Here is a 22752-nt window from a genome sequence, read left to right on the forward strand (position 1 = left end):
CACGTTTGCAGCCCAAGCAGCCCAACTAACAACTAAACCATCATGGCAAGTATCCCAAACGTGACCGTGTTGCGTCCGAACAGTCAACGAATGCATGTAGTACCAGTAGCAACGCTGCCTCGCGATCGCCGCCATGTGCATGCAGCGCTGACATTAGGTCCCGAAGCTGAAGAATCGGAGCCCATGGACAGCACATGCGCTACCGGCGAAACAACCGACAATCAATATGTACAGTGTCAGAATAAATGAGTGCACGAGGCTGAGCAGGCTGCCCCATGCGACAAAAGCGTCCAGGTCGACAGCCATTCGGCCTCTATACTTTGCGCACAACCAAAAAGGGCAAACGGAAGAGAAAAGAAAGATACCTGAGGAGCCAGATACTGAGGCTACAACAATCCGTCGACAAATACAAAGACGAGCTCAAGCCACTGAGAACAGGCCGCGCCATTTTTCACGCATTTCACCTTGGCTCGAGTTGAAAGTCGGCACTACGACTTTTTACATGAACGACAGCGTCTGTTCACACACATCGGTCAGTGTTGCAGGAAGCGCGCGGCATATGTAGCTGTTTTTGTTTCTTTTTCGTACCACCCCGATTTAACTGGTTTAAGCTCTGAAATGGTGGAAGCACTTGGCATTGTTCGTCTGTTTCTGGCACCATCTGTTGCCTTCTCCCGGTGGCAACAAATGTAATTCTCAAAAGCTTTCCGAAGGGAACGGGCGATCACATATATCCCTGGAAGCAGTCTAATGACATTTCATGCTTTTTAGCGCATGAACTCCAGGCTTGCGTATAGTGTGCTACACCAGCAGACGGTAGCACGCATCGGGGAACTTTAAACGCCCAAGCTTTCAGTATTAGCTCTTGGCAAATGCTGCTTTCGAAAATCGATTTTCACACAGTAAAAAACCGACTCTCAGTCAGCGAACTACGATGACAAATTTTCTGCGCATCACTGGCGTGCGCCCTCTGCTTTCGGGATCAGACGACGCGCGAGCTTCTTGATCAATAGCCGTGAAAGGCACATGCCTTCGAAATGGGCTGGTTTCCCAGAACGACAAGTGCTTCACAATTCCAGTTTACAAGTTTTCCTTATACTTTAACAATGCGAATACAGCGGAAAACTTAACCATATAGCAGCTCCCAATGCAGCCACTACATTTCGTTTCCGCGAGCGACGACGCTCGGCGGTCTATACGCTGGCGGCGCCTGGCGACTAAAAGCCGCACTAACTCCGACGGTCGGTTCCCATTGCGCTCCGCTCCTTCGCCCAGGCACAGAAAATAGACGAGGCGCTCGTTATATACAGCATTAATGAGCACTAACGGACAATAATGCCAGGAAAGTATAGGGATGTTATTTGTATAATGTAAAATAAGTGTGAGAAAGGCACACCAGCGTTTCTCCTTAAGGTGTCATGAAACAAATTCTCCAAGTAATCATCGCATAACCTCATTATCGTAGTTTTTTGCGTCATGATTTGATTGTCGCGAAAGTTTCTCGAGTCTGTTAAGAGCGATCGCAGCTATAGGTTTGTCGCACATGTTAAGCGCTTTCTCTGTCCGCTAGTCCTGGTGAGCGCGCAGGACGATACACAGGGAAGGACGGCACGAAGGATGTCATGCGAACATTGTGAAAATACGAAGAATTCAACTAGATACAAAATGTTCTGTATGACTAGCCGAGCTGTGCACGCCACAGAAGGTTGGATGTGGCGCGCAGTTGCCTCAAGGAGAGAGACGTCAGAAAGCGTATCGTAATGTTCTTTAACTTGCAGCACAATTCCCTACTCAGCACAGACACAGCAGCATCAGTAACAACGAGCGCTCGCACAGCTTCATCATCAATATACACGGTTATTTCGTTTGCGGGTAGAAATCGAGGCCTTGACGTTTCCGATATGAGCGCAGCTCTTGCCTCAGGCACAGCGATAGTTAGTTTTCTGCATGGACGGGTGGCGGTCGACGAACCATAGAAGAGATGGAACGGCGCCGTGGCGAAGGCGACCGATGCCTGTCGAAACCGCGATGATTTGACGATGACGTGTCCGCCGCCTACGTCACAATTTTGCGTGGTCACGTGGCCAGCTGTGGTTACCCGTCCTCCGGAAGTAGTGTTGCCTAGCTCGGTGCTCTTTGAAACCGAAACTGCGACTGGGCGCTTCTAAAAACGTTCCCTCTAAAAAAATCACAGTTTCGCCGCAAGGGCGAAGCAATGAATGCGATAGCAAGAAACTAATGCTATACGAAGTGAGGCTGGCCAATGAATACTCTCAGTTTGAACAGCGCTCCTGTTGCAAAGGGGGCCGAAGCAGCGAAGGAAACTAGCGTGCTTCAAGTGTCGAGCTGTGACACTAGATAGTTCGCGCCTCATCTTTTGTTTGTTCGTTTAGCGGCGTTTCTTGAGCTCGAGTGACTTTCGTACGCTTCGTAACATGAGCACGGACATCACGGTGAAAGGTTGAAACATCCCTCTTGCCCTCACCACGAGAAAACCGCGCGAGCAGACAGCGGAAGACCAAGGTTCTCCCTGCGCAAATATAAGAAGCTCGCGAGCTCGCCGACGACTTTTTAAATCCACCCGTCGCGCTCATCGCGCCGTCTCGCTGGTAATGAAGAAACGCTTATAAGCGCCTCCCGTCTCTGATTCCTGCCAGCGGTAAATGGTGTGTATATAACGCTCGCCGTTAGCTACCTGAAGGGTCTGCGCTTTCTGGCGTAGTGGTTAGCGCCACTCGCTGCGGAGCAAGAGGTCCCTGGTTCGATTCCGCGCTTCGGACGCATTTTTCTGAATTTTTTCTTTGGGGCTTTTATATATATATATATATATATGTACATACATATACGGTGCATGACGGCGACGGCGACGGCACAATCCAGCCGAGACTGTCCATATAATTGCTATCGCAATAATAAATAACGGTCGCGCACTCGCGCAAACGAGGTTTCCAACCGTGATAAGGGGATCATAAGCTATCTATTGCAACAAAAAAAAAGCAAGGTGCAAAATTTTTCTGTCAGTGCTCCTTTCAGGTGACACGGGATTTAAATAATGATCGTTATTCTGAAATGTTCAATATGCTGAAGTTCGTAGTTGTGAAATATATTTACATTGAAACTATAAGCAGTCAGCACGGGATTTCTTGAAAGTTCGTTATTGTGGTGTTCGTTGTAACGAGGTTTGACTGTAAATAGCTTTCTCGACCATGGTGTCAAGGCTCTTTACCACCAATACCTCACATAATTGGTGCTCTACTTCGCACCTTTTGATCTCGTGCTGTTAAATGCGAATTATCAGCAGTTTCAATCTAGTAAGGAATATTTTTAACGTAATGAGATATTTTTATGAAGAACTCACCGTTAAAGAGTTGGAGGTCAAGGCACGTCCCCGCCTCCCTTCATAACTCATGCCTCTGATCAATTGAGCTGACGTATGAATGCTAGTGCGTTGAGGTATGTGTGAATAGACTTCAATATAAACGTGGACCGACATAAGGCTGATGGTAACGCTGAAGTTGAGTATTTATCATCATGGCTTGGCACAAAAGTGTGGAGCTCAATCAGATTTACTCAAGAAGCCGTGCGCTCAGGACTCATTTGGACTCAAGCTGTCCAAGATATTACTCACTCAGACTCGCGACTTGATCTAAGTCTGAGTGAGCCAGCTCCTGAGTGAGTTTGCCGACCTCTGGTCACAGCACACTCGTTGAATAAGGAGTCCATGCATGTATTTCAGACAACTTCCCATTTTTCCTGACCAGATTCTTCTGCGACACGCCTTTCTTCAAATTCTGCTCAGTTTTAGTACAGCAATACCTCGTTAACTCGAAGAAGTAGCAAAAACCAGGAACATTTCGAGATAAGCAGGTTTTCCAGATAAGCAAATTGGCTGGCACAAATTCGATTGAGAAGTCCAGTTCTATCTAGAAACGACATCACTACTGATCAGTTTCTTAACAGGAGCACCTAACTGGCTCCTTGTAAAGGTTTTAAAGAAAAATAATGACATACCAGAGCTGTCAACCAGCTGTGTTTTTCACCCCCATCTTTTTATTTAGTGCACAAAGACCGACTAAGGCTGATCTGCCTCTCAGTAACACTTGCACCTAGCAAAGCTTTCTCCAGTTGCATAACACATCGCATGTGCCGATCACCCGCACTGCTGCACTTAACTTTATTTCGCATCAAGCGAAGCATGTTTCATGTTTCAGCTGATGTCGTCGCCCCTTGAATAGCTGTGTCTACACTACCACGATCACCGTGCGTGACGCGACATTGTCTTGCTTAAGAAAATGGTCAAACCGGCCGGTGTTGCAGGCGAGATCAGTGTAGCCCACTGCTAAGTCCAGAGAATCGGCCTTCTCTGTCAGTGTTGCGACTGGAAGGGGCTCCTCTCGCATGATGCAACCACACAATCAGCGCCGGTTTGATGTCAGAATCTTCCGAGCCTCGAATCTGCTTCTTTGATTAGGGCTACCTTTCTTTGCAGCATCAGTGACTTGATTTTCTTTGATGGCGTTATCCTCACCACATCACACGGCCGACTAAAAAAATCTGCGTCATGTGCCTTGTGTAAATAAAATGCTGAAATCGCATCTCTGACGGCAAACAAAACGACATGTACGACCCGAGCAATATTGCAGGGCCTGCCTCTGTGCACGTCTATGGCGCCACATGACGTGACACATGGTTGCTTGACAAAGTTATGCCGCTAGGTTCCGACTTCACTTTCGGGGACAGTGTCCACTTCGTCGTAAACGCGGCGGCCTTGCACAAACCTTGTGAAACATATGACATTTTGCTGCTAGTATTTTATAAAACGGTTCGGCGGCGAAGTTTCTGTTCCACCAAGAGTCAAGATTTCGAGATAACCGATAGTGGGCGCGGAAATACTTCAAGATAAAGGGCAATAAATGCATTGCAATAAGAAACCGTTCGGTACCGCGGAAAATTCTGACTTAGCCGATTTTTCGAGATATGTGAGTTCGAGTTAACAAGGTATATTACTGTATTGCCTCTGTTCGGGCCATCACTTCTGATGATGTAACTTACATAGAATGAGGTTCCCTCCACGCATAAATGACAATTGTGCTTCTTTGTTTCAGTTGTCGACAACACACGCATCCACGTCAATGTAAAGAAGTGCAGTGTTGAGAAGAATACGCATGTTCACCTACATCTGCATGTTGATATTCTGTCGTTTGGTCACAAGCTCCTTCTGTGGCTCTTGAACTTCGTTGAGGGGTTGTTTAAATAACGTACGCTTGTGGTTGTGCCTATGTACTGCCTGTTGTGTGAAATATTTTTGCAATGTCTGTCTTCAGTGGTTACAGAATAAAGCATTTTCTATAATTATTTATCGTTGTTGATGGAACTTGCAGAGTTTAAGAATATTTGTGTGCCAATTTCATATATGCAATTGTTTTTTTTTATGAAAAAAAAATAGTTTCCAGGATATCACAAACACCTACTTCTATGTTTCAGGCCCAGTTAGCTAATCGACCACAACCTGGACACCACTGTACAATTCACATACATTGAGAATGTTTGTAGCGTGTCGTAAAGTATAAATCATTGATTTAGGCCATTTCCAAGCAGAGTTGTGGGCTGTTGTCCTGATTTAAAAAATGCCCTCATTTAATACTCGAAACAAAACCTTGATTTAGAATATTTTTTCATGAAAGTACTATAACAAAACTTGCCTTACGACTAGAGCTGTGCAAATAGCAAAATTTTAAGTGCGAAGCGAATTCGAATATTAGTGTGAGTGCGAATTGAATTGAATATTTTTCGAATATTTCTAGAATATTTTTCGAATAATTCGAAGCGAAATTACAAAAAAAAGTTAGAGAGGATTCCTAAGGGTATTGTTATTAGATAGCAACATGAAAGTGTTTCTTTTCGCTAGGTTGATGAAGGACTGGCGGGTTGATGTTTCATAGTTCTTATCAAGAATGAGGCAATGTAGAGGCCGAATTCGATTTATGTACACGATTTGGTGCAACCAAAGTGTTGGCAACAACACTTTACACGTGATAGGCAAAGATGCCATTTCTTCAGCCTCTCCTCCTCTTTTAACTCCTGTGGAAGCCCAACTGATGTGGCGGACAAGGGTGTGCTCCCTTCAAGTCCGGAGTTCCAAATCTGCCTCGTAGACGTAAATATATAAAAACATCTGAAATTTTGGATGCTAAAAAGCTTCGGCTTCCGATTTTTCGGACTTCCTGCCCAAATTTCAGGTCCAAAACAGCGTTAATTCAGCCCCCACCTCTGCCACATCTTTCATCACCATGTTCGAACCAGCGTTTTCTTGAGTTAGTACATTTGCGACCGTAGCGGGGCTTGAAAGGCAGCTTTGCCGCAACACCGGAATGTAATGAGGTGAAGCATATTGAAAATCTAGGGACCACTATCAATTGGACGTTGACTGTGTCTTGGCAAAGTTCGACTGTAACGGAGCTTGAAAGGCAGCTTTGCCGCAATACCAGGGCGTGGTGAAGTGAAGCGTATTGAAAATCTAGGGACCACTTCCAGTGACCGCAAAGTTCGACCGTAACGGTGTTTGAAAGGCAGCTTTGCCACAGTACTAGATTGTATTGAGGTGAAGCTAATTAAAAAATCTGAAGGGGTCACTTTCAGTCGGACGTTGACTGTATTTGTTTTAGGGAAGTTCGAAGAGTTCGAAAAGTAAAATTCCAGTGCGAATCGAATCAAATAGCATACACTATTCGAAAAATATTCGAAATTTCGAATATTTGCACCCCCCTACTTACGTACATAGCATCTATTTATCTTAGAAGCAAAATAGAAAACATAATGAAAACCCCAGTAGAACAAAATATATTGTTCCTCCATCACAGGAGGAGCATGAAAAATTGTTTGCCGTTCGCCCTCAATTTAAGGGGTAGGGCGCACGGTTTCGGTTTTTTAAAGTAAGATATGGATAGAAGACGGACAGTATGCATCAATGAAAATTTGCAACTAGTTGCACAATGATGTCAGGAAGATGACGAAAATGGCCAGCGAAAACCAGATTTTTTGGTTGATTTTCGGTCCCTAAGTGCCACGTGCCCCCTTAACGAGGAACTGTGCCTCTAAAAAATGATTTTGATAAAAGCATTCCGTCTTCTCTAATGAATATTTCAAGACTGAAAGCTGCACAAATAGAACTGATACAAAATACTGCCGCAGCAATGGGCAGCACTTCTTCTTTCGAGTTTTCTGCGTGGAAAGAGAAATAAAAAAGAAAGAGCATTTCAAGTAAATATGATCAAGTGTCAGTCGTGCTTCTCTGCAATTGTTCATGACGCTGTACAATTTAGAGAGGGTGTTAGAATTACAAACATGGTGAAGATGCAGTACATGGTACCTGTATTATTTTTGAAGGAATGAGTTCACTTGAATGGAGGGAATAATGTTTTAATGTTTCATTTTATATTCTGTACATTCCATGCCGTGCGTCTTACTGAGTGGCCGATCTGTGTACATTAACAATGACAGTGTTGAACCCACCTTCCTCATTAGTGGCAAAAGGTGAAAAGAAGAAAAGCAAAACACTTTTCACTCAATATTTAGCCCCAGGTCTCAGTACAGTAAGACGCCTTCCGCGTGAAATTCAATTACAGGGTCACTGACATAGTTCTTGTTTAAAGTGGATGCTCTAGGCATGCAAGGTCAAAATTTTGTCAAAGATGTTTTTGTCGGAAGTGCTACTGCAACGTGTTCAAAACAGCCATTTGTCATGCAGCAGCAGCCCGGTCTTTGAACTTGTGTACTGCTGCACGCTTGTGGCTGTATTCCGTCTAACTACACGTCATGTCTAATAAGAGAATGGTCCATTGTTTGTTGTATTGAATCTACACTCGTCGTATGACTACCATGCTTGTTTTTTTTCCATTCTGTCTCTTTACTCGAGCAGCAGAATGCTCAAGGTGATAGTACCTAAAGGCCAACTCCGGCGATTTTTCGAGGTCGATGGATCTCAATGAAATTCGCTGGGTACGTTCCTTTGCACGTTTCCGTCATTTATGCCAAATTACAGGCTTGAGACATGCGCAGATTGTTTGCAAATGAATTTTAAAGATTGTCTGCAAACGCCCTCCTGGCTTCCCACAATTATTGGCAACATTGCGTCTGTGACGTCAGTATTGGGAAGGCGGCGGAAGTGACGCAGCCGAGGGCACCGCTAACTTCGGCGCTTCGGCCGCTACAGCGAGCGTCTGCTGTGCACCAGGCGACAGACAGCGTTGGTTTGGCCGGCGCTTCGCCGGTCGTCCCGGCTGTCACAGTTTTCATACTCCGCGCCGGCGTGACCGGCATGCCTTGCACGACTTCCGGTTCATTCGTAACAACGTCTACGTCATACGTAGACAGCACACTCGGTTGGGTTTCGGTTTCGGTGTTGCGCTTTTTTGCTTATTTAAAATTATTCTCCAATTTGCCGAATATTTCTGCTATCGGGCCCGTAACAGGAGCGTCTGAGGAACATAAAAGCACCATTACTTTGACATGGCCAAAAAATCGCAGAAAGCAAGAGCAGCCTACTCAACACAGCATTAAAACTCTCTAATTGCCGGAAATCTTGCATAACCAAGTAGTGTCATCATCACGTGACCAGGTTGTGATGTAATGCGATGACATGTTACATGTGACTGGCTCATCATTAAATAGCATGTGATTCATTGATGGTGGTGTGGCATGGCATAACTTATTTCTTTTTGCTCATTCGTTCAGCGCCTGCTCTCAGCAGCGCCGAATTATGCCTCATTTGCTTCACGTAGCGGCAATGTAAGGTGCACGTTCTTTTCTTCTGTTTTCGTAGTTATAGTTATACTGTACTCAAATGTTACGAGCTGTGTACGATTCATTCAAGCGCGTTCAGGCATAGGTCATTGACATGAATTGACGTACATATATGTGATGAGATTGCCGCTATGCTTGATTAAATGCTTTTAGCCGCTACTGTAAAAATTATCCAGCAGTTACTAGCGAGGGAGAAAGTCTCTTACCTGAACACTATGGCAGAACAGTGCAAAAATTGGGACAATGAATGCACAGGACTTTGCGCTGTGTCCTGTGTGTTCACTGTCTTGTTTTTTGCACTGTTCTGCCATAAGTTTCATGGACCAACTAGCCCACCTAAGAACTTCTTACCTGCTTGAGTGCCTCTTCGATTGCTCCACCAGACCTTTTAGAGACCTTGGTCCGTCAGTGCTGAGCATTCCACGTAGGCCGACCCTCCGATGTGTTCCAACATAGCTTCATCTTTGGAAGTGCTCACAAACGACTCGCCATCTGGCCTTGGATGCACTTCACACAGTGGCTTGGAATCAACATCTCGAAATGTCATAATATGTGGTGCGCGGACGCGAAAACAAAACCCAAAAACCACGATAGTGTGTCGTGTGGTGGCGAAGCGGATGTGATTTGTGTGCGTATGTGCCGTGCGGTGCCGACGAGGAAGTCAACGGCAGCTCTTGACGCGTGGCCTCCAGGGTGCGTGACCCATGGCTTTGACAGTGCGCGAGGTTCGTCGTTCGAGGCAGGACTACCTCGCTGGGTGTCTGACCCATAGGTACAACCCCGGCCACGTCGCGACACTCCCACCAGCTGAATGGACAGCTCTGCCTCCGCTAGACGACCGGTCTAGGAGAGCTGGCGCCGAGTTCCTGTCCCTGCCTCTGATCCAGGAGGGCTGACGTGGGTCTTACGAGACGTACTGCTGGTGCTCAGGGGCACAACTCCCTGCCGCTGGAACCCCCGTGTCGTCTGCTCCAGTTCATCAATGATGGCGCAGAGCCACCGGAGTTCGACGCAGCGACCTTGCGTCTTCTGACTTTCGTCACTGCAGGTGACGGTGCTGCGGCAACGTCGACTTCGCCACTGAAAGGTTCCGACGGGGTATCAACGATGGCCCAGGCGACTACCCTGACGAGCTGAACTGTAGGCTGGATGTTCTATTTATTCATTTAGTTTTGTCTGCGTGCCTTTTAGAAATGTCGTAATGTGTGTGTTGACCATGCGTGAAGGGTGCAATAGAAGTGGGATGTGTGTTTGTGCACTGGGGTGCTGTCTGATTCTTTCTGGAGCGATCCTGCCCCAATAACATAACTGTCCTGTGGGAAGCCATGTATTGATGTGATGTTGTGATGTGACGTGATATGACTCATACACTCGATCTATGAGAGAGCTGTACATTATTAAGGTTGCCTGAGATGCCTCATAGAATGCAAAAAGTGACTGTTGGCATCAACACGAACGATGCAAAATATCATTCGGTGATATTACCTTGTGAAATCACAGGTCGCCAAAGTTTGTGATGTCATAATGACATCACATGAGGTGACGTCACGGCATGACTCCGTCACATGACTTTCACTTCTTCAATGGTGGGGCAATCTCGGAGTCACTGAAAAACCACGCGAGCTGCAGAAAGCAGGGGGGGGGGGTAAATACAATTGACTGAGAAGAAACAGAAGAACATGGCTTTTGCCTCTGAACTGCCTTTGGCAGATACCGTATTTACTCGAATCTACGCCGATGTTTTTTTTTTCGAGAAAACGAAGTGCGAAATTGGGGGGCTCCGCTTAGATTTGAGTACCATGATTTGACCACAGCCCCCATCTACCTAAAGGCCCGGCCGTGCTAGTGGCGTGGCGGCTCACCATGCGCCGATCTCAAGCTACCGTATGCAGACGGCTCTGCATGCGCGTCCGAGGCTCATTTTCGCAACATCCTACGGTAGCTGCATGGTGACGAGGTCGCTCAGGCTCAACGGCAGATTGGTGGTCCCTATGGCTACTCAGGCAGACCACGTCGTCTGCTTCGTACTATCCATTGTTCCGAAATCTCGAAGTCCCACATTCATGCAGCGAGGGTCGTCGAGCCGGCGAGATTTCACGCCGGCAAAGGCGGGCAAAGGTGGATCGAGTCACCTGATTACGGCGCCGGCAAATGCCACGCACCTTGGCACTCTCTCCCCTCCTGTCGCATGACGCGGAGGTGGCAGAGGCGCGAGCAGCGAAAGCATGGAGTTGGTCAGTTTTCTGGAAGCAGTCGTGCAGTGTAGTCGCGCCTTAAACATGTGCTCGCAAAACACCTGCACCAATGGTGCTTTCGGCCTCCATTCGAGGTACGTTTTTTTTTTCTGGCATTGCAGATTTCGGGGGTCAGCCTGCAATCGAGCGTGGCCTAGATTCGAGTAAATATGGTACATGAGGGACTGTGGGGCTTTTTTCCTAATATGTATCCTGTGTGATATTTGCCTGCCCAATGCTTTGTAACTTACACTGTAAGTAAGATGCATGGATGTTTTTTTCGTATTCGACACTACTTTCTCCTCCATCGTACAACAAATAGGAAAACAGCCTTCGCAGCTGGAGATCTGATCCACAACCTTGTTCTCCATAATACAATAAATAGGAAACCAGCCCTCGCAGCTGCAAATCTGATTCACAACCTTGTTATCCACAGTACAACAAATAGGAAAACAGCCTTCGAAGCTGCAAATCTGATCCACAACCTTGCTGTCAACTGTGTATCACTATAGGCACTATTGGGAACGTGCATGCATGATTGCACAAAATTAGGGCTCAGGAATATTTAGCTTTTTTGTAATATCACCATACATTTTCTTTCTTTGGTAGCTGATTGCTTGAATGTTCACCGGTTTTTGTATTTGTAAGCCGTTGCGCAGCAGGTGTTGTCTGTAAGTGAAACATTCTAGTCATCACACCACCACCTTTCTGTTTCATTTGAACAGATATGTGGTGTTGTATCTTGAGAAATCCTAACGCCTGTACACGGGCGGCGCCAAAGGGGGGAGGAGGCGCTGCTCGTGGCATGGCTACACCTATAGTGTACTAGAATAATCATTCTAGTACACTATAGCTACCCCCCCCCCCTTTGTAAGTTGCCTGCTCCCCATCGCCGCCCGCAAGAGCAGGTATAGTCAAAACAAAATGCACGAGTTCCCCACCTTCCTGCCTCCCTGAAGAACACGTTGTAAAATATATAACAGCGTAATAGCGTTAGAATTCGAACAAAGAAGAAATGCACATAGCGCTGAGCTCACAACTACATTTATTATTAGAAAAGAAAGAACATATACAGGTAACAATGAGTCTTCAACGCTGCGCACATATTTCGCAAGATTATATAAATCATGTATGTTGTAACAAATAACTGTATGACTGTCTGATACAACTTAAGCTGTATCTTATAAAAAAGGCTTCTGCTATTTCACTCCAGTCCAGGCAGGTAAGTGTGGTTGAGTGTCATTTTGTCGAATAAAAAAGAAGACGCCGACCACAAGAGAATAAAATTGTATTGACGTTTCGGCACCCAGAACAGGAGCCTTGTTCACGTCTTCGTCTTTTTAATTCAATGATTCTTCCCGACCAGACGGGCGTCCTCGAAGCCAATCGATTTCAGTGTCATTTTGTGCTCTGTATTTTATGGGAGAAAAAATTTGGGTGGTTTGGGGGGGTGGCACGGGCCCGGTGTGCCGCCCCCTGGCTACACCACTGTTCATCGGCAGCAATCGTGTTGCTGCTTAATCCATACTCTCCCGAACCCATTGAATTCGGTGTTCAAGCTGCTGTCGCTGGTCCGTTGTGGTATATTGCGGCTGCGATGCAGTGAACAGTCAAAACTTGGCACAATAACGAAATGAGGAGTATGCAAATAAACAAAGAAATAGAGGCGGATTTCTCTTACTGGGACTGTCGTATAGTATTCAATGCATACAATGCAATGCGGCGGAGTTGTGGTCTTTTAAAAGTACTTAACAATGTTAGAAGTAAAACCATGTACTATTTTCTGACATTATTAGAGCGGGAAGCCGAAATTACGCAAGACGTGCCACCATTAGCCGTATTATGCGATCAAATAAGGTAAGTGCCTTAGTCGAGGGTTTGTAGGAGGCAGGCGCGACATTTTCGATGGCTCATGGGCTTAGATTTGGGTGCATATTAAGTAACCCCAGGAGATCAAAATTTCCGGATCCCTTCACTGGGACGGACACGTAGTGGGTACTCTATGATTCCGGTGAATTATGACACTGTGGGCACATCGCAACTGCACTTTCAATAGAATGTATGCTAGGGGGTTTTCAAGCGCCCAATCTTAAGCGCAGAGACATTAATTTTCTCGCGGCACGGTTGCGGTTTCCACTGTAAAGCGAAGCCTGCCCAAGCGAATAAGATGCAAACGCGGTGAGATTACGCTATCGCGGTCTGCGTTTGAAGGCGAAGCTCAGACGCCGCCATGCTTTTATTTGATATTGTACTCGGGGTCATGTTGATTTTGTACCACGGGCATAAGATTAATGAGCATTGACAGACACTAATGCCACGGAATGTATAGGGGATGTTATTAGTAGTAAATGTAACGTAAGTGTGAAGAAAGAAAAGTGGACGAAAAGATAACGTGCCGCGGGCAGGGACCGAATCTGCGACCTTCGAATAACGCGTCCGATGCTCTACCAACTGAGCTACCGCGGCGGCCATCCCCCCGTCCACTTTATAGGGTATATATGTACATTAAAACGTAAGAGCGTCCGTCAGCGCCGCCAGTAGCCGTGACAGCGAGTGTGGAACACTCTTTTTCTGCCTGTTGGCGTCACGTAGCACGTGAACCTATTACGATCTGGCAGCTGACCAATTATTCCTCGCATACTACCTGAAACGATCAAGTCTGCCAGAACGAGACCCTCGTTATGAATGAAGGAAAGAAGTGTTAACTTTAAGGGCTCGTTTTTTTTTTTGTCATACACAGTATTAATGAGCACTAACAGACAATAATGCTAAGGAAAGTATAGGGGATGTTATTAGTAGTAAATGTAAGGTAAGTGTGATGAAAGAACAGTGGACGAAAAGATAACTTGCGCCGGGCAGGGACCGAACCTGCGACCTTCGATAAACGCGTCCGATGCTCTACCAACTGAGCTACCCCGACGGCCATCCGCGCGTCCACTTTATAGGGTATATATGTACATTTAAACGTAGGAGCGTCAGTCAGCGTCGCCAGTAGCCATGACGGTGAGTGTGGAACACTCTTTTTCTGCCTGTTGGCGTCACGTAGCACGTGAACTTATTACGAGCTGCCAGCTGACCAATCATCCCTCGCATACTACCTGAAAGCTTCAAGTCTGCCAGAACGAGACCCTCGCTATGAATGAAGGAAAGAAGTGTTAATTTTAAGGGCTCGTTTTTCTTTGTTATACCAGCCTCCTCTATTTTTCAGTGCCTGGGCGAACGCTCTCCTCGGGCCGTCGAGCGCGCGCTCCGCGTCCGCTCGCCGCTGCCGCATGGTGGCACTGTGCAAGTAGACTACGTAGGGAGCGTACATAACCGGCCGGCCGGTCATGTAGGCTCCCTAAGACTACGGGAAGCTGGCGCTGAACGGCCGCGCGTATTACGAAGCTCATGAATTCGTGTTCGCATCCGAGTTTAATTGCATTTGTGCTTCTTGCAAGCTTTCACAGGTACAGCGGGACGGAAAGAAATGCGAGCATACCGGCGCGCTGTTTTCATCACGCTCTGGCAATAAAAAGATGCTAGATGGTCGTTTATTGTGTCATGGATGACGTCTTTTCATCAATCATCCAGGCTATAATCACTTGAAAATAAATGCGAAACAGCAAAGAATGCAGATGCCGTATGTTCGTGCGTCTTTCCTTCCCCGCTGTACGTATTCCCCAGGCAGTCTGTCAGTCTGTGCTACTGGTTCGATACTTGCACTCGATTTTGATAGTATCCGCGTTTTATTTTCTATTTCAGGCTATTGCAACCGCCCCAATGCCTTAGTATGTCATACTGTTGTGTTGCACTCTGCAAAGGGAAGTGAAAGAAATCACGATTGTCTTTTTTTCATTTCCCTTTATTGATAAAGAAAAAAATCTCACAGGGTTCCTTATACATTCATCTAAGACGACTGAAACGCGAAAGCCATCTTCTTCTTTTTCTTCCAGTAAATGCATTGAACATTCCTTGACTCCCTCCGAGATATTTCTGCGTCTAACGTGGTTTTCTTACAGCATCAAGGATCGGAGGCAGTGCAAGCTTTCTGCACATCAGCGGAGGCATGCACTGCCTCTGTGATCGGCCCATTTTTACTAAGCGAAGATGTAATATGACGACGTCACGTTACGTGACGTCACGATGATATCACAAAATGTTATGATCTATGACGTCATATGATGACGTCATCACGTAAATATTTTTTGCATCACTCGTGCTGACGCCGCCGACGGTCAGTTTTCGCGTTTGATGAGGCATCTTACACTGTTCGGCTGTCGTGCCATGAAATTCCAGCTGCCGCTGGCGTTCGGTAGAGGTGGCTTGCAGTAATTAGGCGGGATAATTGGTCTCCTAATACATCTTCAAACTACACTATAATATGCAGCTGTCACTTAACACACGAAGATTTCATAGAATATAAGAAGCGGCGGCTTAAGAAGGATGCTGTAGCGTCACGCTTTGCAGACTACCCTCCACGTTTGCAGCCCAAAGTTAACAACTGAACCAAGCATGCAAGTATCCCTCTACGGGACCGTGTTGCGTCCGAACAGTCAACCAGTGCATGTAGTACCAGTAGCAACGCTGCCTCGCGATCGCCGCCATGTGTAGCGCTCACATTAGGTCCCGAAGCTGAAGAATCGGAGCCCACGGAAAGAACATGCGCTATCGGCGAAACAACCGACAATCGTTTTGTACAGTGTCACAATAAATGAGTGCACGTGGCAGAGAAGGCTCCCCCATGCGACAAAAGCGTCCAGGTCGACAGCCATTCGGCCTCTATACTTTGGGAACTACCAAAAAGGGCAAACGGAAGAGAAAAGAAAGATACTTGAGGAACCAGATACTGATGCTACAACAATCCGTCGACAAATACAAAGACGAGCTCAAGCAACTGAGAACAGGCCACGCCATTTTTCATACATTTCACCTTGGCTCATGAGTTGAGAGTCGGCACTCCGACTTTATACTTGAACGGCAGCGTCTGTTCACACACATCGGTCAGTGTTGCAGGAAGCGCGCGGCATACGTAGCTGTTCTTGTTTGTCTTTCGTACCACCACGCTTTAACTGGTTTATGCTCTGAAATGGTGGAATCACTTGGCATAGTTCCTCTTTTTCTGGCACGAGCTGTTGCCTTCTCCCGGTGGCAACAAATGTAATTCTCAAATCTTTCCGAAGGAACGAGCGATCACGTATATCCCTGGAAGCAGTCTAGTGACATTTCATGCTATTTAGCGCATGAACACCAGGCTTGCGTATAGTGTGCTACACCAGCAGACGGTAGCACGAATCGGGGAACTTTAAGCGCCCAAGCTTTCAGTATTAGCTGTTGGCAAATGCTGATTTCGAAAATCCAATTTCAGACAGTCAAAAACCGACTCTCAGTCAAGAGAACGTAACGATGACAAAATGTTCCGCGCATCACTGGCATGCGCTCTCTGGTATCGGGCTAGCAGGATCAAATAGCCGCGAAAGACACATGCCTTCGATATGGGCTGGTTGCCCAGAACGACAAGTGCTTCACGATTCCAGTTTACAAGTTTTCATTATACTTTAAACAACGCGAACACAGCGGAAAACTTAACCATATAGCAGCTCCCAATGCAGCCATTGCATTCGTTTCCGCGAGCGACGACGCGTCGGCGGGTTTACTACGCTGGAGGCGCTCGTTATATACAGCATTATTGAGCACTAACGGACAATAATGCCAAGGAAAGTATAGGGGATGTTATTTGTAGTAAATGTAAAATAAGTGTGAAGAAAGGCACACCAGCGTTTCTCCTTAAAGGTGTCATGAACAAATTCTCCAAGTAATCATCGCATAACCTCATTATCGTAGTTTTTTTTTTGCGTGCCCCGCCACAGTGGTCTAGTGGTTATGGCGCTCGACTGCTGACCCGAAGGTCGCGGGATCGAATCCCGGCCGCGGCGGCTGCATTTTCGATGGAGGCGAAAATGTTTGAGGCCCGTGCACTTAGATTTAGGTGCACGTTAAAGAACCCCAGGTGGTCGAAATTTCCGGAGCCCTCCACTACGGCGTCTCTCATAACCATATCGTGGTTTTGGGACGTTAAACCCCAAATAATAAATAGTTTTTTGCGTCATGATTCGATTGTCGCGAAAGTTTCTCGAGTCTGTTAAGAGCGAGCGCAGCTATAGGGTTTGTCGCACTTGTTAAGCGCTTTCTCTCTCCGCTAGTCCTGGCGAGCGCGCTGGACGATACACAGGGAAGGACGGCACGAAGGATGTCATGCGAACATGGTGAAAATACGAAGAATTCAACTAGATACAAAATGTTGTGTATGACTAGCCGAGCTGTGCACGCCACAGAAGGTTGGATGTGGCGCGCAGTTGCCTTAAGGAGAGAGACGTCAGAAAGCGTATCGTAATGTTCTTTAACTTGCAGCACAATTCCCCACTCAGCACAGACACAGCAGCATCAGTACCAACGAGCGCTCGCACAGCTACATCATCAATATACACGGTTATTTCGTTTGCGGGTAGAAATCGAGGCCTTGACGTTTCCGATGTGAGCGCACCTCTTGCCTCAGGAAGCGATAATTAGTTTTCTGCATGGACGGGTGGCGGTCGACGAACCATAGGAGAGATGGAAGGGCACCGTTCGCGACGATTTGACCATGACGTGTCCGACGTTGGATGAGAGAAACTCGACTGAGGTTTCTCGGTAGGATAGTAGCCGTAACATTCTTCGCCAGCTCCTTGGAGGAAATCACGACGACAGAAACGCTCGACATGGCCACGGAGACAGCAGATTAGTGGACGGCGAAAAGGAAGCCGGTCCGGGCGTACAGGCGGACTTGCTGCGTAGAAGGCATTTGCCTGTCGAGCAGGATCCATGACGAGTGGTAGCGACGGGAATGCTCGTCTGGCGCCCCCAGCATAAGTCAGAGGTGCGGAGGTAGACTAATGATGGTAGGTGGGAAGCAGAGCGTCAGAGTCTTGCTCCTCTCTCTCTTTTCTGAGAGTTGGGGTCAGCGTCTGCGCACTGGCCGGAATGTAAGGCAAAATAGACAATTGTCGCGCAACTTTTTCGCGGAAGAACTGCTGTATCTGTTGCATTACCGACATTTCTCCCCAACGCCGACCATACATCCGGGGTCGGGGCGACCAACCCGGAGTCGGTCACCTATACCGTATCCGGAAAAATAAGGTCAGCAACCTGCGGTTGCTGTACGACGATATACCGAAGATCATCTGCCGCCGACGTCGACGCCACGACGATATCTAAGGAACACGCCACCAGCCGAACAAAGCCCTGCCGTCGAAACATCTTGGCCCGAAGGCTTGACGACGCAACTTCGAAGCAGCGGGACAAGCCGACGTAGCAGTGATCTGACGCCACGACCTAACCGCTACGCTAGGCGACGAACTAGTGACCTCGACGCTCTCATCGACGACCACAACGTCACCACTGTCGTTCATACTGGAGCCGACTATTCCGTCATCAGCAGGCCGTTATAGGAGTTCATATGTGATGTTTATAAAATTAGATAGGCAGCATTGCTGCCTAATATTGACGTTCGGCCAATATTACGCCTGCGCAGGGTCTTTTTCCAGGGCATTTCGAAGACCTGGCGTGGACCTGTCGTAGAATACCTGACTGCTACGCAGAATGCTTGGGTTCGATTCCTGCTGGGACCGTGATATTTACTCTTTGAAATCGCCGCGTCAACGCTATCGATGTCAGTTTTTCTTAATGATCTCGCATTTAAAGTACCAATGTCTGCTCTCGTCGTTGCCGCGAAGATAAAACCTGGCAATCAGCTGTGGCGCATAACTGCTTACTTAGCCCGTGGTATAGGGGTATGTGCCTGACGTATCTGAAGGAAAACGTTTGATAATGTACGCGACAAAATTTTCACGTTCTTTATGTCATGACTATCCATACGTATTTGTCAAACCCTGTTACCCTCCCATACTAATTTCGGACTAAACCAAGTTAAGGAGAAGATCACGAGAGCGCGCAGACTTAGGCGGCTTGATAGATAGATAGATAGATAGATAGATAGATAGATAGATAGATAGATAGATAGATAGATAGATAGATAGATAGATAGATAGATAGATAGATAGATAGATAGATAGATAGATAGATAGATAGATAGATAGATAGATAGATAGATAGATAGATAGATACAAAGTGCCTTATATTCGCAAGAAATATTTCGCATTTAAAACAAGATCGAATAGAAGAAAAGGAAAAGAACAGAACACGAACAGCATCGTAAAACTTCAGAGCGATCGGGGTTGCGGTCCGCCTTGAATGGTTAGAAAGGGGGCAGGCATTCTGCAGAATCAAGGTTGTCAAAAGTAAGCACCACATTAAAATTGAATTCAGGATGCTCTGAATGCTTAGCAATTCCTAAAGGACAGGCTTAAATATCCCTCGTTTTCTTTGTGCGTTTACGGACTGAGCTGGATTCTAGAGCTACCATGAAACATCTATAACTATTAGATGGAGTGTGGTAAACTTGTCAATGCGATATGATTTTCGAATTTTCTGTGTGGGGGACAGATTTTTCACTGAAGTAAGCAAAGTTTGAGCTCATGAAAACTGATTTGTAGTGTCGTCTTGTATCGTATTTTATGGAAGTACATGACACTACAGCGTGACTAGAGCGTGGGAGCACCATTTATTAAATTTACGAATTAACATCGCGAGAACACATCGTAGATAGAATTGACAATGGAGCAACCTCAGCGCTTATTCTTCTATAGCTCTGCATGTTCCATTGCATAAAATGTGTGCTCTTCATTACCTATGCCTGTGGCTTCTGCATGACCAAGCTTATCGGATGACATAAAAATTACGGCAATATTGCAACATCGGGGCATTTGTTCACGTCAGTGTAATCAGCGACCGAACAAGTACAATCACTCGTTTTACCTAATATGAAAGTATTATTGAAGTTATCTGCAATGCATGTGTATGCGAAAGTTCTTGTGAATGGGTTTGTGTTGCGGACGTGTCTTTAAGGCCATAGTATTCTTATGCCCTTTTGCACAAGCCCTTATACAGCAGCTACAAACGCTGTGGCGAGGCCATTGAATGGAACACAAACACGATACTGGCCCCTACATAAATAGGTATAGGTTTAGAGAAAGCTGTTAACCTTCAGCTAAGCTAGTACTCCGAAATATGGACTGCCTAATGCATAATCCCGATAAACGCAGACAGGGTATTTGCATGCCCGCTGCCGATGTTTACTCCTTTATGCACTTTCTTGCATTCGAAGCCCGCACAACCCAGGCTGTTTTGTTACGGGCAACACAGCCGACTAGGGCCACAAAGCCCACCGGTGGTGCGGTTGGTTCAAGCGTACCACCTCCCAAAACCGCAGTCAAATTTGAATTCCTTGGCCATGGCATGGTTAGTAGAGGATCCGTTTTTCGTTGCTTATATACCTTCAGGCAAAGCTCGAATAATGAGAACACTGCGCTAAAAGCGCTAGTTTTGTCGGAACAGTAGCAGCAAGAAACTAGATGGGCGCGGGCAGCCTTGCAGCAAACATAGGCTAGGCAGCTCCAGCTCGTGCATCGCGCAGGGCTTGTAATGTGGCTGCAGTGCTGGACTTCCCTCTTCATTACAATTCGTCCCCCGTCGAAAGAGGACCCATTCTGGCTACTCATGGAGAACATCGTATGATGGGATCCTAATAAGTTTTCAGGCGCTATACGTGGACGGTTTCACGACCCAGAAAGCATTGGTCTGTTGATGGTGTAACTGGTTCGAGGACATAGTTCACAGGTGAGGGTTACGCAACAACATGGTAGGGTCCCCGATATATTGATACAAGCTTGTAGGAGATGCCAGTAGGAACGAATGGGGCCGAAGCCACACAAGGGAGCCCGGAACAAAGTCAGAATGCGGGTGGTCATCGTCACGCCGAAATTTTGTCTCCGGCAGCATTGACACCGCACAACAGCCTCTTGTATCTTCTTGAGTCACAAGGGAGGAAAACGTGGTTATTACCCTGGTTTCCACGGCCAGCTCGAGCTGATGGTAGCCATCTTTGAGGTCGAGCTTTCAAAAGTAGGCAGCACCACTTAGAATGCTGATGACATCTACAGTGGGCATGATGTGTCGTTCTTTAGCAATGGCCGTGTTGGCTTCTCGCATGTCGACACACATTCTGACTGCATTAGGATCATAACGTTTACGAACGATGACTATCAGTAACACCCAAGGTGTTGGTCCGGAGACTTCCTCCATAAGGTCAAGCCGCTCCAGGGGTGTGAGTTCGTTCTCCAGAGCTTTCCTCAATTGGAAGGGATGCGACGGTGTTGTCGGGTTACTGGTTTGACGTCTTTTGAGATGTTAAGCTTCACTTGGAATTCTCGGGCTTCCGATCTTGCGAAATAGCTTTGGAACTCTTTCTTCGCATCAAAGCTGCTGTGTTAATCGACGAGCTGAAGTATCGTGATGAACTTTAGGTCTGATGCTGTCTTATAGATCAGGAGTGATCGGTGTGTTCCTCTGACGACGTATACTGCAGCTTCGACGACATGGCCTTGGGCACGGAACGATTCTGTGAACTTCTCCATGACTGGGATTTCTTGAGTGACTCCATATCGACGTGTCACCGATGAAGTCATCTCATCGATGACGTTTGCTCCAGCTCCAGAGCCTACACAAAATTCAAGTGATGTGCCATTGACAGACACTTACCACTGGTAGTTCTCGGCTGTGACTTTGCAAATGAAAAACAGAGCCTTCCACGATTGTGCTTTGATCTATGCTTGCGGAGGTGCATGCCACGTCAACAGATTGTACGTTTGGTCTTTGTATGCAGAACGTGGCAATGAATGCATGAATAAACTTTATTAAAAGTCCCGGCGAGAAGGGGGAACAGGCGATTAACCGCTGTCCCGTCCCACCCTCCGCCGATGAACTTGGCAAAGTGACTTTTTTTCTGACACTTGTGGGTTATGGCTCCCCAAGCGGGAAAGGTCACTTTACCTCGTTTGCGAGGACACGCCCTTCCCCAGCACGTACATTTCTGCTACTGCTTGCTCTCTGGTCGGTAGCTTGACGGCTTGTGGATTGGCTGGTTGCTCGGTAGCGGGCCACGTCACCACTGCTTGTTCTTTCAAACTGCCTGCACCGGTTCGACTCGCTCACGGCATTCCATGCTGGCTGCTTGAAGTTCTGCTTAAATTTCCATGAGTTTATCTAGTGTAGCATCACGCTGTCACAGTGCACCTCAGCGCAGCTTGGCTGTATCTCCGGTGTAGGAGAAGAGCATGGCGCGTTTGCGAGCTTCATTCTGTATGTTTGCTGCTAGCAGAAAGCTTTTAAAACTTGCTTGCCATTTAGTCCACCGCTGAGTGAGCGGCAGTGGATCGGAGTACGGGTCGAATTGCGGGAAGGGGGGCAGAATGGCTTCCATGTTGCACGACTTTGTGCTCTATCTTCGTCCGTTAGATGCAGCGTCAGTTCCTTGACATATCTTCTAGTTCTCTCCATAACAGGTGATACTCGTCGCCAGTTTGTGAAGTTTATACTCCCGGTACGGGAGTGACGTTTAATAAGGTGACAGGAACACTCGGTTTCAAAGAAACTGAACGGGCTCTTTATTCGTAGCTGCCGGAGGCCATGGCCGTCGCGGTCCCTCCCTCGTCCGCGCCTGCACGTGTGCGGTATCTCTTCCACGATGCGAAGGGGGCGCCACTTGTTGGCTAGCTATGCTACAAGTGCGTTGCTATGACCA

The sequence above is a fragment of the Rhipicephalus sanguineus genome, chromosome 10 (genome assembly GCF_013339695.2).
Source record: "Rhipicephalus sanguineus isolate Rsan-2018 chromosome 10, BIME_Rsan_1.4, whole genome shotgun sequence".
Taxonomy (NCBI): Eukaryota; Metazoa; Arthropoda; class Arachnida; order Ixodida; family Ixodidae; genus Rhipicephalus; species Rhipicephalus sanguineus.